The sequence below is a fragment of the Rhinoderma darwinii genome, chromosome 3 (assembly GCF_050947455.1).
Source record: "Rhinoderma darwinii isolate aRhiDar2 chromosome 3, aRhiDar2.hap1, whole genome shotgun sequence".
Taxonomy (NCBI): domain Eukaryota; kingdom Metazoa; phylum Chordata; class Amphibia; order Anura; family Rhinodermatidae; genus Rhinoderma; species Rhinoderma darwinii.
In genome coordinates this window covers 300910795-300930417 of record NC_134689.1, presented here as the reverse complement: position 1 = coordinate 300930417, position 19623 = coordinate 300910795, and the positions used below count along the sequence as shown (strand labels likewise).

Sequence of the window (19623 nt, the reverse complement as noted above, 5' to 3'; positions counted from 1 at the left end):
TCTGGTTAAGAACTCTGTAGTCAATACAAGGACGAAGAGAGCCATCTTTCTTTTTGATAAAGAAGAACCCGACTCCTGCCGCGGAGGAAGACCTCCGTATGAAGCCCCTCTCCAAGTTCTCCTTCACATAGGTGGACATGGATATAGTCTCTGACAAGGAGAGAGGATATACCCTATCACGAGGAAGAGATGCACCAGGAATCAGTTCAATAAGGTAGTCATACGCCCGATGTGGAGGCAATGTCTCCGCCTCCCTCTTGCTGAAGACGTCTGAAAATGTAGCATAATGACTCGGCAATCCTGCCAATGACCAAAATAGCGAAGGCTGAGCCGAACGAATCAGGAAGTCCATCTCCTAGCAACCCTAGGTTTTGGTATCTTTGGGGACACAGGCGCACAAGATGGCCATCGAGACCGCAATAAAGACAGAGTCCAGATGTGCGTCTGCGTTTCTTCTCCTGGATGGATAACTTATGCTGGTCCATTATCACAGACTCTGTAGGAGGATCGACATGTGAGAACAGCAGGGGTTGCTGCAAAGTAGGAACCAAACTGGAGAGGGCTCCCTCCTGTCGAACCTCTTGGAGGCGTTCCCGGATCCGTATATCAATTCGGGCCGACAGAGGGATGAGGTCGTTCAGGGTAGACGGCAGATCTCGGGCAGCAAGTTCGTCCTTAATTCTGGAAGCCAGTCAAAGCCATAATTCCGCCACCAAAGCCTCATTGTTCCATAACAGTTCTCCAGCCAGGGTGCGGGTGTGGATGGCGTACTCACTCACGGAGGTGTCTCCTTGGCGTAGGTCACTCAAAGATGCTGCTGCAGATGAGACTCGTCCAGGCTCCTCAAACACCATGCGAAAAGTCCGGAGGAAAGCTTGGAAGTTACAGGTCTCTGAAACTTGTCCCTCCCAGATAGGGTTCGTCCATGCAAGAGCCTTGCCGGTGAGGAGAGAAATTATGAAAGCGACCCTTGCGCCATCGGATGAAAATGTCTTACTATACAGGCTGAAGTGGATCTGGCACTGGTTCAAAAATCCACGACAGCTGCTTGCTTCTCCATTATAGCAGTCAGGAAGTGGCAAAGAAACACGCGGGTAAACACTGCCAAGAGGTGTAGTAGGAGGAACAGCAGCTTGTGCCTCCTACCAACGTGCAAGGATGTTCAACGCCTGGAGGAGTTGGTCCTGTCGAGATCGGAGGTCCAGCATATCCGCTCGCATCTCCTGTGACGTCGTCATAATATTGAACCATCCAGCGGGGTACATGGCCTGAGCGTATTGTCATGAAGGGTCTGTGGACCCACTGGTCCGTACCGCCTTGGCAGTAAGGCAGCTAACCAACAGGGAGCAGGTAAGAGTCTATAGTTCTATAGGTACCTGTGGCAGCTCAGACAGCAGCAGGGCAGGCTCGGCTGGGACTAGGTAGCAGACGGACATCAGGCGAGGTGAAGCAGGTCAGACATGGATGCAGCACGGCATGACTTTGGCACAGCTCAGTGTGCAAGGTATGGAATGCTAGGAACAGGAACAGGTACAGGTACAGGGACTGGAACAGGGACTGGAACAGGTAACACACTAGGAGGCCATCACAGACAAACTAGGGAACACAACAACGCTCAGGCATAGAACTAGGGGGCTTGACACCTCTTATAGTCCAGGGTACTCATGGGTCCAAGTTCATCCACAATGTCAGGTGCACGCGCTGCCCCTTAAAGAGCGGGCACGAGCGTGCGCGCGCACCCTACGGGATGCGGCTGAGGTGAGTGGACGCGAGCACTGGCATCTCCTGAGGAGGAGGCTGGGGCCAGCGCTTGCTGACTCGTGGCTGCAGCTGTCAGGAGGGGAACGGAGCTGGCAGCCCGCAGCCACGGACATTACAGTTACAAGTTACATAGAAGCTGTATCTTGCACTGAAACCCGAATCCGTCAGGTCAACGGGACTGACGGCTTCAGTGACAGCGTGTACACAGGATACACCTGTTATCGATCACATCTATGTTCACAAGAGCCCAAACAAAGCTGAAAAAATACTGAATCCCTTTTTGCCCTCTCTAGTTTTGCTTTTGTCTCTACAGAGTGTTTTCCATTATTCTTTATGGTTTAGTATCCTAGTCGCTGGTCATGAGTCTTCACTGTCTAGTCCCTGTATTCTGTGGTTTGTTGTCCTAGTCCCTATGGTTGATTGGTTTCTTGCCGTGGTACTTAAATAGCCAACAGTTTATTTAGCTAGACCACAGCCTTTGGTTGCCCCAGTCCAACATTTTGGCATGGATTACAACCAGTAGTGAGACCCAAGTATTACCATGTTCTGGATTTGAAGACCCAAGTACAAAAAGATTGGGAAGTTTTGTACATACAATCGTACAGAAATCTGAACCATCAGTCAGAAAATTGACTAAACCTGGAATTTATTTTTTCTTTTTAGATGATCATTACCAGAAAACTAAGACATGTAAATGTTAGCTGGTTCAATAATTACTATGCAGGCAATGTAAGCGTGAAATAATAGAAAATTATACTTTAAGTCTTATATAACTGTAGTCACAGAGGAAGTGAATGGATGTTTGTTTAACGTGTCTGGTAAAATAAAGGCAGTTTGATATGGTTCACACATTATCTTTCACAATTGTATAATGTTACCTCTTCCTGTGAAAACCACCATATTTCCCAATCAGTTTGGAGTTCCAGGAAACTAGATATCAAATGGACAAACACTATTTTCATAATCCTACCTACTCACTAGCCGCCCTGTAATGCAACGTCAGAATCAGACTTTACGAGGACTTTACAAGAAAAGCTTTCTTTCTGCAAAGTACAGAAAGAAATTGGTGGAGGAAAAGACTTGGAAAGTAATGTCTGGGACACTGCCAAACCCCTGAGTGTAAGATAAAGAAATAACAAAGTGCTGTGGCTGGCTCGGATTCAAAGCTGGGACCAGGGATTTCATGGGGAGCGTGCAGCAACTAAATTAGAGCCCCTGGGTAATAGAGATTTGAAGTCACAGTCACTTAAGGTCTCCATTCATCCGTGTAATGTGAGAAGGGGGGCTACGTTGTGAGACTTGAGCACTCATCAGTTAGACAAGTCCACTTGAAGAGTATATAACTGTACATATATAAGAGATTAAAATAAACTAAGCAGAGGAATCAAGAAATCACTAGATTTAGCAGATAACTGATACGTTTTGGGAATTTAACCCGTTTTTGAGTCCAGAAATGCCAATTAGTCAACTAAAAACTATTTAATTTCTAGAGGAAATGGCAAAAGCGTATTACTTAAAGGGGTTTTCTGGAACCAATTAACTAATTTCTGTTTCACTGCACATGTAAAAATAACGTAATTTGTAATACACTTACGTTTTGATTTCATGTTCTAACACCCGATTACAGCGCTGGTCATGTGATGCGTCTCCAATAGTAAAATCCATGATCTGAGTTCCGTTTTCCAGCAGGCTCAAGGTACGGGTTCGTCATTCCTGTCGTCACTGTACACTAAGGGAAGTGGTGGACGGGATATTCTTCTAATAGTTTCCGGTCTGCTGCTAGGGGAGAGAAACACTGCTAGTCTCTGAGCATGCGTGGTAAACACTAGCAGTGTTTACCACGCATGCCCACTCCTGCGCTATCACAGCGCCTGCGCCTCATTGTCTCCCCCCTAGCAGCAGATCGGGAAACTATCAGAAGAAATTATGTGATGTCAGGAGCAAGTTGCTTTGACCAGTCTAACAAGGACTCCAGCGCTGGGGTTAAGGGATTCCCCAGAGTCCCGGAGCAGAGCCTATACTGCCCGGGACTCCAGCTCTGAGGAAGACCCTGACAACAATGTCCATATATGGACAGTGATGTTAGGGGATTCCCCAGAGTCCCGGAGCAGAGCCTTTACTAGCGCTCTGCCCGGAACTCTGGCTTTGGGGAAGCCCCTGACAACACTGTCTATATATGGGAAGTGATGTTAGGGGTTTCCACAGAGTCCCGGAGCAGAGCCTATGCTAGGGCTCTGCCCGGGACTCCGGCTCTGGGGAAGACCATGACAACAATGTCCATATATGGGCAGTGATGTCAGGGGATTCCACAGAGTCCTGGAGCAGAGCCTATACTAGCGCTCTGCTCTGCTGGGACACAAGCAGTGCATGCCGGGAACTGTATGACCGGAAGAGCAAGACAACGAACACACAGAGGTAAACAAACCTCTCAATGTAAACAAAAGAGAATAATGGTAAATTAAAAAATAAAAACGCAGATAACTATATTCAGGGAGTATTAATAGATAAATTGAGAAGCATTGCAGTGATTAAAAGAGAGAAAAAAAAGTACTAGAAATCCCCTTTAATACAAATATGTGCAATTAGCCACTCTGTCAGGGTATGTTCACACAACCTATTTTCGGCCGTTTTTCGGGCCATAAACGCCTGAAAAACGACCGAAAAATCGGAAGCAGAACGCCTCCAAACATCTGCCCATTGATTTCAACGGGAAAACAGCGTTCTGTTCCGACTGAGAGTTTTTTGCTGCGTTTTTTTACGCGTAAAAAAAGGCCACGAAAAAGAAGTGCAGAACACTTCTTGGGACGTTTTTGGAGACGTTTTCCATAGACTATTGAAAAAAGCTCCAAAAACGGCCGTAAAAAAAGCAGCGAAAATTGCAAGTGGCACAAAAAACGTCTGAAAATCAGGAGCTGTTTTCTCTTGAAAACAGCTCTGTATTTTGAGATGTTTTTGACTCTGTGTGTGAACATACCCTTAAGTTGGTCATGCATGTAAAGAGTTATTTCTGGGACATCAATAAACTAGGACGATTGTAAGGAGGATTTTGTGTTACATACACCGATCAGCCATAACATTAAAACCACCTATTATTGTGTAGGTCCCCCCTCTCAGTTGTGATCACACTGATAATCAACAGTCGTAAATTTTATTTCAGTAGCACATTTTCACGCTATGACAATCGTAAGATGTGACTGAAAATAGTCGTATGGCATGAAAAAACACTATTTTAAAGCCACCCTAATGGCTTATGCACTGTATTATGGAGCTGTACAACTTTTTGTGTTATATAGAATCATAATACGCACTCGCATAAGTTTCTGGGACTTTATAAGCCCAAATACTTCATTTTCTGAACTCATTTTGTAAATTATATTATGGTGGTAACACACAGCAGGATTCTTCCTCATGATTGAAGGATTTAGACACAGGATAAAAATCGAATCTGAACAAATTGGTCAGACTAATCCATTGCAGGCACCGGTAAAGTATACTATTGTGGTTGAAAGACTGACATGCTCTATATGGGTTATCGATTATCATTTTTCACATATCAGGGCTCTATTACAATTGTCGAAACTTTATAAAATCCTAACATTAAATACATTTATCTTGATGTGATTTATTTAGGGATCTGAGATCTGAATTAATGTTGGGTTCTGGTCTAGGATCTGAATATATTTAGAGGTCTGGGGTCTAAATTTATTTTTGGGTCTGGGGTCTGCATTCATTCTGGGGTCTGGATTTATTTAGGATTTGGGACTGCGTCTGAATTAATTTTAGGGTCTGATCTGAGGTCTGAGTGGCTGTTGGGTTGGGTCTGGGGTTTGAATTTGTTTAGCGTGTTTGCATCTGAATTAATTTTGTGTTCTGGTCTGAACATTTGAACAGGGCTTACTGCTATCCTTCACCTAACATTCATTCCTGTACTCTGCCACAGAACTACTCTATATAGTTCTATTATTTTTATCTTTGTTATACCAATAAAATTGGAACAGGAGTTCCTTTTTAACGCACACCCAGCGCTGGATCTTGGTTCTGTTTTTTCTTCCTTAGGGATATGGGGTCTGAATTTCAGGGCTTGGTCTGAGGTCTGGATTTTTTGGGGTCTGGTCTGGGTTCTGAATTTATTTAGGGGGCTGGGATCTGAATACATTTTGGGGTCTAGGTCTGCAATCATTTTGGGGTCTGATGAAGGGGTCTGAATTCATTTAGGGTTCTAATAGGAAAACCTCCATTAAATAAAGACCTTTTTTGTGCTACTGTTGTTGTTAACTAAAATGATGGTAGGCCCCCACCAGATCTGTTACCTAGGGATCTCCACCAACCGTAATCTGGCCCTGGTGTTGAGCTTCTACATTGAACTGCGCTCTCTCCCCGTGGACTGTGAGAAATTAAATTTTTACAGTCCCCTAGCAATGAGCCGTTGGTAAGGGGTAGGGTTTCCTATGTTGCGTGTGTGGATTTCATTCATTCTACATAAACTGAACTAACTTATGTGCTATTTGAATTTTGCCTTTGGGTGGTTTGACACTGTAAATATATTTGGTATATAAATTCTTTCTGAGACTAAATACATAAGGATAAAAAGTTAATTCCTATCACCAGGTAAGCATGTTGAAACATCACTGAAAAGTAAAAGTTTTCATAATACATGCTGACTCACTGCTCTATGTACAAAGAACACGCCTGATATTGTTTACAGGTAGATGACACCACAGGGAGAAAACTGTGACGTCTGAAGTGATTCAGCTCAACCTTGTTTTAATGAGGAAACTAAAATATGGACAAGTCACGGGAGAGCCAGGAAGTTTCCACATATGGAAAGTCCGTTCATTTACATATTGAACTATTTAGAAACCGCCTTCATAATTCCGTCAAACATTTATTCTTATTCAATGATCTCGATGTTCTTAAAGCAATATTACTAGTTTATGATATTCCAGCAAGTCGTATGTTCTAGCAGTTGGTTCCAGAACAGAATTGACTTATAACCTGGAATTTATACTTTATATTCCGGAAATTTGAGTGAGGATAATTTTAAGCATATTTAAAACTATTTTTATTTTGGGCTTCAGCCTAGTTTTTATAGGAGTTCATGTCCATTAGGACTACTACACTTATACTAGTGATAGCAGCACAATTAATCTGCAGGGCAATTAATGTTACACCATTTCTTTATTTTTTGTGTAATTGGGGTATTTATGATCCTTAAAGGGACTGTCCACTTTGGACAATCCCCTTTTGTTAGAGGGGTGCCCTGATTATAATCTGACATCCGCAAGGAATCCTAATAACAGCTGTTTAATTCCACTGCAGTGCCACCACAGGGCAAATAAAGCATTACATGCTGTCCATTGAAATAAACGGGTTGTCCATGTAATACATGGATGTGTCAGGTCCTCCAGAACAAAAGATGATCTTTGCAGATGCTAATCGTCTCTGTCTAATAGATGAGGGTATGGTGGACCCCTTTTTATTAAATTAAAATTCCCTAATAGGGTATTTGAAAGGAGTTGTCTGGTAAGATAGCCCAACTTTAAAATGCCCTGTTGCTGGTAACTTCATTAGTATAGGAGATTACTGTTTGAGACCCCCTCTATAAGCCACATAGCTCTTTGTAGTGGCTCTCACTATGGAGGACCTGCTGTGTCTATACATTACATAATGGACGACCTATTGATTTCAATAGACACCCAGTAATGCATCTTTTCTTCTGCCACATCACTACAGGGGAAATAGGGGCTTGCTGTTTGCTTCTACCACCCATAACAGGTGATCATAGGGGGACCCCGGCAACCTGACATTTGTGATAATGGTTTCAGTTTATTATTTAGTTTACCTCTTGTAGCTTATATAGCGCCAACATATTCAGCAGCACTGTACCTACATTTTTAGCATTCACATCACCATTAATAAGAACATATATGTTCAGGGAATCGAGCTGTGGAATATGTTGGTGCTATATAGATAACAAGCAATATATAAAGCTAAACATTTTCCAGATGATTGTCCTTATGAACTTTTTATTTAAATGTCAACCCTGTCAAAACAAAACCAAGGGAACTCCTTTGTAGCTGTGTAGACAAGCCCTTTACTTATTGATCTTTTTCAACCTCTCCCTACTCTGAACTCTGCTTATTATTTGGCTCCTCTAGACCTGCTGATTTTGTCACTTATATACCAGATTAATTTAAAGATACTCCTTATAGACTCCTCCGTCCTCCATTATTCTTCTATGTTATCTATTATTCTATTCATTTAAGACCTTGCAGCTGTACAGTTGCAATTTTTTTTTTAAGCAAAATACGTTTATGTGCTAAATTTAGAAAGTTATGCCTTATGCCATATTAGGCTGGAATCACACACAGTTTTTGTGTAAATGTTTGAGCCAAACACAGGAGAGAAAGAAAAGTCTAAAAATCACACAACAGAGTTTTGATGCTGTTTTTGTGGCAATTTTTGGTTCGTTTTTTTTTTTGAGCCAAAGCCAGAAGTGGATCCAAAATGAAGAAAAGTTATAAAAATAAATGTAATACATCTCCTTTCTTTTATGTCACTACTGAGTTTGGCTAAAAAAAAATAAAAACAAATTTGACAAAAACTGTATCAAAACTGTGTGTGTGATCCTGGCCTAAAAGTAAATTTCTGATATGTCTCCTCTCTGTTGTATCCACAAAAACTGCATTTTTTTTATTCCAGACCATACTGTACCTATACATTGCTGTCGGTTTCATACGGTTTAGGTTTAATTTATACAGAATCTTCGAAAATTAAAATTGTGATGTGTTCTATACATGTTCCAGTGCAGCATACATTGACGTGCAGTGATACCATAAGGCAATACACCAAGTACCTACAGCTCCACAATATGGAAACGTAGGGACACTGAGCTCCACTGTACAGGCTCCCGCTCTCTCCTGATTTGTGCATTAAAGTATTTTCTATATACAGTTAAAGAGGCTCTGTCACCAGATTTTGCAACCCCTATCTGCTATTGCAGCAGATAGGCGCTGCAATGTAGATTACAGTAACGTTTTTATTTTTAAAAAACGAGCATTTTTGGCCAAGTTATGACCATTTTTGTGTTTATGCAAATGAGGCTTGCACACAGCGTGTTCTCGAGAGATCACTCTGTGACGTCACTTACTTCCTGCCCCAGGTCCTGCATCGTGTCGGCCACATCGGCACCAGAGGCTACAGTTGATTCTGCAGCAGCATCGGCGTTTGCAGGTAAGTAGCTACATCGACTTACCTGCAAACGCCGATGCTGCTGCAGAATCAAATGTAGCCTCTGGTGCCGATGTGGCCGACACGATGCAGGACCTGGGGCAGGAAGTGAGTGACGTCACAGCGTGATCTCTCAAGAACACGCTGTGTGTCTGCACTGCCAGAAGCTGGGCGTTCTGAAGAGAAGGGGATGATACTTCTCGTCAGAACGCCCAGCTAGTAAAAGTAGTAAAAACGCCCCGATGTACGCACATAATACACGCCCAGTTGGACTTTTACTTTAAACACGCCCAGTTGGACTTTAGCAAGCCTCATTTGCATAAATACAAAAATGGTCATAACTTGGCCAAAAATGCTCGTTTTTTAAAAATAAAAACGTTACTCTTATCTACATTGCAGCGCCGATCTGCTGCAATAGCAGATAGGGGTTGCAAAATCTGGTGACAGAGCCTCTTTAAGAACGTTGTCATCACTTCCTCTGACTAATGAATCAATGGTGACAAGTTGGGATTATCACAGATACTAGGATCATTGACACCAGTATCAGAAAACATTTCCAGATTGTGCAGTACACACCTACTTACAGTAATGGCCAAGGTTCAGTGGGAGGCTCTTTATTTTCTACGTGTAGATCTATATAGTGTGGTACAGCTATAATATTTATTTACTTATGCTTTTATTCCTCTGTACGATCATAAAATGTATGCACACCTCAGTGGTTACTATTAAAAGGACAGCATTGCCTCCATTTTTCTTCCCACTAGAGAAATTTATCGAAGTACCACAATGGGAATCCTCACAAACTGAAAACAGGGTTTGCCTGTCTTGGTATATAGGTGACTGCGTATGCATGGTCACTCTCCAATGGAGCCCATGGGAAATACAGAAACCGTCGAGTGGCTTTTCTCTATCTCCCATTCATTATAATGCAAAGTAACTACATCTTCATGGTAAGAGGACCAGGCTATCCAATTCCCAGAGTCGGTAAAGGTTCCAGTGGCTGGACCCCAAACTCTATCTATATGCTATAAAGGTCTGTAGTGGAAAAACACAAAATCAAAGTAATATACACTTCTTCTATTGCAGCAAGAATCTTCAAACGTAGTTCTTAGGACACTTTGAGTCCAGTTTTTAAAGCTGCAACATATGGATAAATCTTTCCATTGTGTGTCATATTTCTCACTGTTCTGTACAAAAAAACACAAACAATACATTTTCTTTACAAAAGGTGTGGATGAAGCAGAGTTTAGGCTTGAAAGGGTTACGCAAGTACCGGCACTTAGGCCACATGAAATACCGTTTTGATGCTGACAATATCTGTGCACCCTCACAACATTCAAGAACAGGAAAATAGCGTAGAAATGTAATCAATTGTGTATTTGTCCAAAATCAATAACTTATTAATTTACAATTTCCATTTATACACTTTTTAATTTCCCATTGTATTGCACGTGCTTCAGACTCCAGTCTTAAATGTATCTTTTGCTCTATATGCTGCGCACAAACTCAGTTTTCAATTAGATAGCAAATGAGTATCTGCCTGTATTTCTTCATCTGACGGAAGTAATTGCTTTCTCCGGAGGTTGCTGTCACAGAGGAAAAGTGTGTTGTATTCTGACAGATTTCCACTATAAAACCATTTATAAATTAGTCCAATTTAAAGAGCCAGTGTATTGGAATAAAACGTAGTTGGGGGGCGTCCGGCAGCGGCGCTTTATATAAAACCAGAAGGCAGATTACAGGAGGCCGCAATATATATGAACGTCTGACACGACACAGAACATGTAAACTGACAGGCAATTATACGAATGTTCAGTAACTTTAGACTCATGTATTATATGAATGCAGGGGCGTAGCTAAAGGCTCATGGGCCCGGGTGCAAGAATTCAGCTTGGGCCCCCCTACCACTCCCCAACACCACCATCATCATTATCATCAGACCCCTGTGCGTGCCTATGCCCAGACGCTTTGCCCAACAGCCCCCATAGTATAATGCCCCCACAGAGTATAATGCTCCCATAGCTGCCCCCACACAGTATAATGCCCCCCCATAACAGCCCCATACGGTATAATGCTCCCCATATCAGCCCCCATACAGTATAATTCCCCCATATCAGCCCCCATTCAGTATAATTCCCCCATATCAGCCCCCATTCAGTATAATGCCCCCATCTTATCAGCCCCCATGCCATATCTGCCCCCATGCAGTATAATGCCCCCCACACAATATCAGCACCCCCCCCCCCATACAGTATAATGCCCCCATATGTGCATAATAAAAGAAATAGCATAATTACTTACCTATGCCCGTTCCCACGCCGGGTGCAGGATCCTTCGCCTCCTCCGGTCTGTGCTATGAGTGACTCGGAGCAGACAGGCGCGAAGATGTCGCTACATCCCGCCTGCCTGCGTCGAGCTGCTCAGGGCACAGTGAATGCTGGATCAAGGAGATGTCAGCTCCTTGCTCCAGGATTGAATGGAATCGGGACCTCGGTGAGTGACTCGCGACCCCCCGGAGGTCTTCACACGAATCCCCAGGGGGACGCGACCCACAGTGTAGGGATGTCACGATACCAAAATTTGGACTTTGATACCGATACTTCGTTTACAGTAATAAAAAAAAAAAGTTCTTCAGTTTTCTGATGTGAGGCACGAGGTGTGATGCTGAATTTTGAATGTGCCTCACGTTAATAGTAATTAATCCCGTCATGTTTCTCAGTCATAATGGGTTAATGTGTGAGGTACATGATGGGGTTAATTACTATTAATGTGAGGCACATGGAGGTTAAATTCTTCACACCTTGTGCCTCACAATAAGTGATAGAAAGCAGTTTATTTTATTTTTTTACAGCGCACACATCACAAATAATGCAAAAAAAAATCGTTGTGCAGGTTATTACGGCCGCGCCAATACCCAATATGTGTATATTTTATGTATTGAGAACTATTTTAATGTTTATAGTAAAAAAGGTGAATGTGTGTTTTTTTTATTTAACATTACTTTGTTTTTACTTTATTTTTAAACTTCAATGTATTGGCATATATCAGATATATGTCAGTACATTAACCTGTGGACAGATAGCACACAGGCAGTTGTTAGGACATACCTCAGTATGCCCTAACAGGAAATATGGTAAGACAGCCCTGGGGTCCTTCAATAGACCCCAGGGCTGTCTGCCCATATATGGTATGGCCCTCGATCGCGTCACAGGAATTCCCTGTGACACGATCCAGGGGCATCCCCCCTTCTCACTTTCCCCTGAATGCTGCAGTCGGCTTTGATCGCAGCATTCAGGAGAATAGCGGCGGAGATGAGAGGTTTCTCTGATCTCCGCCGTTATAGAGCGGGGCTGCGACTGTGTAATACAGTCATTGCCCCGCTCCTGACAACAAGTGCACGCGCGGTCAGCCTGAGGTGATGCGGCCGGCGCTGCACTAATGAGCGGCGGTTCAGGCATTGAGGACAGAACATGGGGGTGTTTTGCAGTGCACCCGCCATGTTCTGTCTTCAGTGCCGCAGATCATTAGTGCAGCGCTGGCCGCATCACATCATGCTGACGGCGCGCACATGTCAGGACTCAGGAGCGGGGCAATGGCTGTATTACACAGCCGCAGCCCCGCTCTCATAGTCATGTGTACTATACTGTATTGTGTTGTATTGTGAAGTTTGCGGTGGAGAGAGGAGGGGGGGCTGTGATTTAACGGCCCCCCTCCTCTCCACCGCAAACAGCACAATACATTACAAGGCATCACAACACATTACATCACAATACATTACAACACAACACAGACTGCAGCTCACCTGGAGTCCTCGGCACCGACTCTTCCACTCCACTGTCCGGAAGACGTGTCACGTGACAACACGGTCACATGGTACACTAAGGTGTACCATGTGACCGTAACCAGGAAGTGCCGGCTTTACGGCACAGAAGATTTTTTTTGGAAGCATACAGTATGGCAACGGGGGCCCGTGGGCCCCCCCAGGCTTAGGGGCCCGGTCGCAAGTGCGACCGCTGCGACCCCTATAGCTACGCCACTGTATGAATGGCTACAAACTTCACCAATCTACTTCCTTTTTCCTTGTCTGTATATTTTTGTATTTCTTCCAGAGGCTGCATTGTTAGTTCTTTTTATGAGCGTTTTTTATGCTACGTCTCCTATCCATTGAGGTAAAATGGGGGAGGGGCCGGGGGATACAACATAAAGACTATAAGGGATAGCACATGCTGCAATGTAACATCTGGCTGCTGTAGTCAGATACTTCAATGACAAAAACCAAACAAGAACTGTACATGTGAAAGTACATTGTAACATCTTCTGACATGAAATGCATAAGCAATGTAGACGCATTAGGCCTTATTCACACAAACGTGTCCATTTTGCGCCCCCAAAAAAAAGCAGCGTTTTTCTTGAGTTGCAGATCCGCATGACATCCGTGTACGTTGCGCGTCTGCGATTTTTATGCGCGTATGTCATCCGTATGTCACACGTTTTTTACGTCAGCAAAAAAAAAAAAGTTTTTTTTTTCCTCATTTCTTTAGCAACTGCTGCGTGAATCATGGACAGCCCACGAATGACGGCCATGTCCTGTCCGTTTTTTTTTCACGCACCTTTTGACTTCAATAGGCTGCGTGGTGTGCAAATATGCACCACAATAGGATATTCAGTGAGTTTCACGCAACGGACACACGCTGTGTGAAAAACAACGCATGTGTGAATAGCCCCATTGAATTTCAAGGTGTCCGTGAAAAAAACGGACAGCACACAGACGTGAAATACGCTCGTGTGAATAAGGCCTTACAGCAACACTAATTTAAATATGACACATGTTAACAGCCTGTAAAACTGAAGATCTCTCAGCTAAAACCAACACTCATAGGAGCGCCTAAGGGTATGTTCACACGGCAGCCTCCGTTACGGCTGAAATTACGGAGCTGTTTTCAGGAGAAAACAGCTCCGGCATTTCAGACGTAATGGCAAGTGTAGACGCTTTTCGCTGCGTCCATTATGGACGTAATTGGAGCTGTTTTTCTGTGGTGTCAATGGAAAACGGCTCCAATTATGTCTCAAGAAGTGACAGGCACTTCTTTGACGCGGGCGTCTTATTTACGCGCCGTCTTTTGACAGCGGCGCGTAAAAAAAATGACCGTCGGCACAGAACATCGTAAAACCCATTCAAATGAATGGGCAGATGTTTGCCAACGCTTTGGAGCCGTATTTTCGGACGTAATTCGGGGCTAAAACGCCCGAATTACGTCCGTAAATAGGGTGTGTGAACCCAGCCTTAGGTTCCTTTATTCTAAAGTGGAGGCCTCAGCTTACTTTAACCCTTTCAGGATGCAGCCTGTTTTGATCATGTAGACACATCTGATTTTTTCAAATCTGACACGTGTTAATTTATGTTCATTTATTAATTTATCACTATCCAAGTGATACTGAGATTGTTTTCTCGTGACATATTGTACTTTATGTTCATGGAAAAAATTGGTCGATAAATTCAGTATTTACTTGTGAAAAACACCAAAATTAAGAGAAAATTTGCAAAAATTAGCATTTTTCTAAATTTAAATGTATCTGCTTGTAAGACAGATAGTAATACCACACAAAATACTTACTAGTTCACATTTACCATATGTCTACTTTAGATTGGCATAATTTTTTGAACATTCTTTTATTTTTCTACGACGTTACAAGGCTTAGAACTTAAGCAGCAATTTCTCTCATTTTTAAGAAAATTTCCAGTTCAGTTATGAAGTGGCTTTGAGGGCCTTATATATTAGAAACCTCCATAAGTCACCCAATTTTAAAAACTATACCCCTCAAAGTTTTCCAAACAGCATTTAGAAAGTTTATAAACCCTTTAGGTGTTTCACAGGAATTACAGCAAAGTGGAGGTCAAATTTAAAAAATTTCATTATTTTTTTTAAAGAAAAAATCCTTTTTTTTCTGTAGCACAGAAGGTTTTACCAGAGAAACGCAGCTCAATATTTAGTGCCCAGATTCTGCCGTTTTTAGAAATATCCCACATGTGGCCCTAGTGTGCTAATGGACAGAAACACCGGCCTCAGAAGCAAAGGAGCACCTAGTGGATTTTGGGGCCTCCTTTTTCTGAGAGTATATTTTAGGCGCCATGTTAGGTTTGAAGAGGTCTTGTGGTGCCAAAACAGTGGAAACAGCCCCAAAAAGACGCCATTTGGCAAACTACACCCCTCAAAGCATTTATAGAGGTGTATAGTGAGCATTTTGACCCCACACGTTTTTTGCTGAAAGTAGTGGAATTATAATTTTTTCCAATAAAACGTAGAAATTATAAATTTTCACAAGGCATAAAGAAGAAAAGGCATCCCAACATTTGAAAAGCAATTTCTCTTGATTATGGCAATACCCCATATGTGGTAATAAACGGATGTTTGCATACACGGCGGGGCTCAGAAGGGGAGGAACATGATTTGGCTTTTGGAGCTCAAGTTTGCTGAATTGGTTTTCGGGTGTCATGTCGCATTTGCAAAGCCCATGAGGGACCAAAACAGTGGAAACCTACCAGAAGTGACCCCATTTGGGAAACTACAGCCCTAAAATAATTTATCCAGGGGTATAGTGAGCATTTTGATACCATAGGTTTTTTGCTGAATTAAGTGGAATTAGACCGTGAAAACTTCTATTACTTTTTATAAAACATTTTTTACAGCACTCACCATGCACTATAAATGACATATATAATTTATTCTGTGGGTCGATGCGATTACGGCGATACCATATGTATATAGTTGTTTTATGTTTTACGGTGTTTGCAAGTTAAAATCATGGTTTTAGAAAAATACTTTCGTTTTTATGTCGCCTATTTTAAGAGATATAACTTTTTATTTTTCCATCGAGAAAGCTGTGTGAGGGCTTGTTTTTTGCGGAACAAACTGTGGTTTATATTGGTTCCATTTTTGGGTACATGCGACTTTTTGATCCCTATTTATTCAAATTTTAGGGAGCTGAAGTGACTAAAACTATTCTGGTACTGTTTTTTTATTTGTTTTTTTACGGCATTCACCTTGTGGGATAAATAACATTATATTTTCATAGTTCAGGCCGTTACGGACACAGCGACACAAATTATGCATAGTTTATCTGTTTATTTAATTCTTTCTAATAGTAAAGGACTTTGTAAGGGAAAAAGGGCGATTTTTTTATTTTATTACTTGGAACTTTTACTTTTTTATTTTTGTACAACATTTTCTTTCTACTTTTTTTTTTAGTCCCACTAGGGACTGGAACATTCAACTGCTGAATCGTTGTTATAATACGCCGCAATATTATGTATTATACCTGTCAGTTTCACACTGACAAGCAACGTATTAGGTCCTGCCTCCGTTAGGAGCACACATAGATTAACAGGATGCAGGCACAAGGACCAGCGCTGTAGCCCGTTAATCTACGTGGGCTGGTCAGGAAGGGATTAAAGGCTATGAATTTAGATGTAATAGATTACAGGTGGATCCTGCATGTCATAGACACGCAGGACCCGCCGACACTAAACCCATCAGGTCTGCGAGACTGACGGATTCATGTCATAGCGAACTATACAGCTGTTCTGTATAGAGAATACAGAGCAGCTGTTTCTAAAACAGTAAAACGAATTTTTAATTTAAACGAATTTAAATTGGACAAAACACACTGACTGACCTGTTTATTAAAAAAAAAAAAAGCCCTCAAAGGTGTACATAGCCTTTTAAGTTTATATGTGTGGTTCCTGGCCCCTGAAGTGTACCATTTTTGGTTGTATAATACTACATTTCTTCAATCTATAACACCATATTTGCTAGTAGAGCTTTTTCCAATTTGCTTAATTTCAGCTGAATTTTTTAGATTGGCTAAAAGAAAATGCAGCACTGGGGTAGAAAACGTTTTAGCCCCGCTAGCCCACTCCAGGGTCTTATTGTCAGAGCAGTTATAATGTCTGTGTGTGACACTCATCAAACAAACGTAAGACACAGATGCCCCTTACCCTTTTGTCCTACCCTAACATGTCCTATCCCTCCCAGTGTAAGTAGTGTGGGCATTTGTTCTTGGCACTTTATTTGGCATTATGCTTAGTATTTATGGGGGCTTTTGTGGCTGGCACACTGAGATTGTGGGATTCATAGGTTTGTACCTATTTTTAATTTCCAAATTTCGAAGGGTATGTAGTTCCCTGATAAAAAAATTTTTTTAGCTTACAGTCTCCAGTATCTAGCTTCACACTTGCCAGAATTTATATTATTTTCAAAAATCGACATATCATCCAGCAGCAAAATATAACAGGACTAGTTTTAAGTTGGGAAAGATGTAAGAACTAGCACTGTTTAGTTCATCTGGGACAATAAACTGAGCTGTGAGGCCTGTAAAGGGGGATTCATCTCCTTCTCATCTCCTAACTGATCTCCAGGCCTGCGCTCTATCAGGCTACCAGTCACATTACACAACTATGTAATGAAGCTAGGGATTTTCATACGGTCTACAAAGTAAAGCGATAACAAAAAAGCCCTTCACTGAAATTTTATCTTTATAACCATTACCTATTCATCTGCTGGTTGCTTAAAGAGAACCTTTCACCTGCCCATACATGTGTGGCTGAGTGCAGCGTGTAATGGGCAGGGCTTCACAAACACTGTCTCACTTGAAATTATTTTTTTAACTCCCTCTGTTATTTACATATCGGTGCCGTTATATTTGGCGCCAAATATGTAAATAAGCCCCTGAACTGTCAATGGGGCGTTTCTAACTAAATGACAAGGGGACATGATCTCTTCGCTCTGACACTGTCCAACAACTACGGACAGTGTCAGGGTGACTTGCGCTTTGTTTCCTCCCACATGAACACACACAGACTGGTGGTTCTGCAGAGAACGCTCTCTCAGTCTCAGCGACTCTTAGGGGCTTCCCCAGAGCCGGAGTACCGGAGCAGAGCCTTTACTAGCGCTCTGCCCGGGACTTCAGCTCTGCTCGGGACTTCAGCTCTGCTCCGGACATCACTATCCATGTATGGACAGCGATGTCAGGAGCAGAATAGGAGTCCCAGGCAGAGTACTAGTAGTGCTCTGCCCCTGACAACACTGTCCATATATAGACAGTCACGTCAGTGGCTTCTCCTGAAGCAGAATCCCCAGCCAGAGCATCGGCAATGCTCTTGCTGGGGATTCCACTCCTAGAGGGAACCCCCAAAGGCGCTACCTACAGGTAGGGAGGCTGTGTGGCGCCACCAGGGAGGTGGGCTGTGTGGCACTACTAGGGAGGCGGGCTGTGTGGCACTATCTGGGAAGAGGGGGCTGTGTGACACTACCTGGGAGGAGGGGGCTATGTGTCACTACCTGGGAGGGGGGCTATGTGGCACTACCTGGGAGGGGGGCTGGGTGACACTAAATATGCTATCTGTTGGTACATGCCGCCATATTTTTCTGCAGGAATCTGAAAGTAAAATCCTCCGTATGAAATCGCAGGCATATGGAGGTGCAGTAAGGGAGCGGTCTTAGACCAGGGCTACAGGCTGCGAACTTAAAAAGCAAAAAACAAATCTGCAACAAATCTGCTACATGGATGGGTACTTTTACGGCTCCTTACAACTCAGATTTTTAACGGAGCCCTCAGATGTTTAACGTGAGCCTTTAAACAAGGAAAATTGTATATTATATGGGATAATGCAATCAGTGTAAAGGGCTTTGTTCACACTGGTATCATGGGTCCATCCAATCAAAATAATGTAATCTTATTGATCTGTCAGCAGTAAAATAACACTCGTGCAGGGCCAGCGTCAGCACTCGGGGGAACTTGGGCAAGTGCTGTGGCCCACTACCATTGGCGGGGGGCCACTCGGCCACCGGGTGCTGACGCTGCCATCATGGCTCCTCCAGGAGTGGAATCCCCGACCAGAGCGTTGCCGACACTCTTGCCAGGGATTCCGCTTAGAGTGGGAGCACGTGTCCAGGAGCGGAATCCTTGGCCAGAGCGTCGGCAATTCTCTGGGGGGATTCCGCTCCTAGACAGCGGCTCCCAGGAGGAGTCCCTGATGTCACTATCCATATATGGACAGTGACATCAGGGGCTACTCCTGATGCAGAATACCCAGCCAGAGCATTGCTAACGCTCTAGCTGGGGATACTGCTCCTGGAGAAACCCCTGATGTCCCTATCCATATATGGACAGTGACATCAGGGACTCCTCCTGAAGTGGAATCCCCGGGCTAGGGCGTTGCTGACGCTGGCTGGGGATTCCACTCTTAGAGGGCGTCAATGTTCATATATGGACAGAGAAGTCAGGGGCTCCTCTTGGAGCGGAATGCTGCCGATGCTTTGGCCGTGGATTTTGCTCCTGGAGAAGCCCCTGACATCACTACCCTTATAAAGACAGTGATGTCCGGGGCTCCTCCAGGAGCGGAATCACCAGCCAAAGCAACAGCAATGCTCTTCCTGGGGATTCCACTCCTACAGGGAGCCCCAATGGCACTACCTACAGGGGGGGCTGTGTGGCACTACCTGGGAGGGGGGCTGTGTGGCACCACCGGGGAGGGAGGCTGTGTGGCACTACCTAGGAGGAAGGGGCTGTCTGGCACTACCTGGGAGGGGGACTGCGTGGCACTACATACGAGGGTGGCTGTGTGGCACAACC

The 19623-nt window shown here is 43.4% G+C and overlaps 1 protein-coding gene across 2 annotated transcripts in view; it reads left to right on the top strand.

Moving 5' to 3' along the window:
• The window catches only part of SEMA4B (semaphorin 4B), a 287580-nt gene that overhangs the window by 99730 nt on the left and 168227 nt on the right, over positions 1-19623 (top strand). The gene's annotated exons all lie outside the window — the stretch shown is intronic.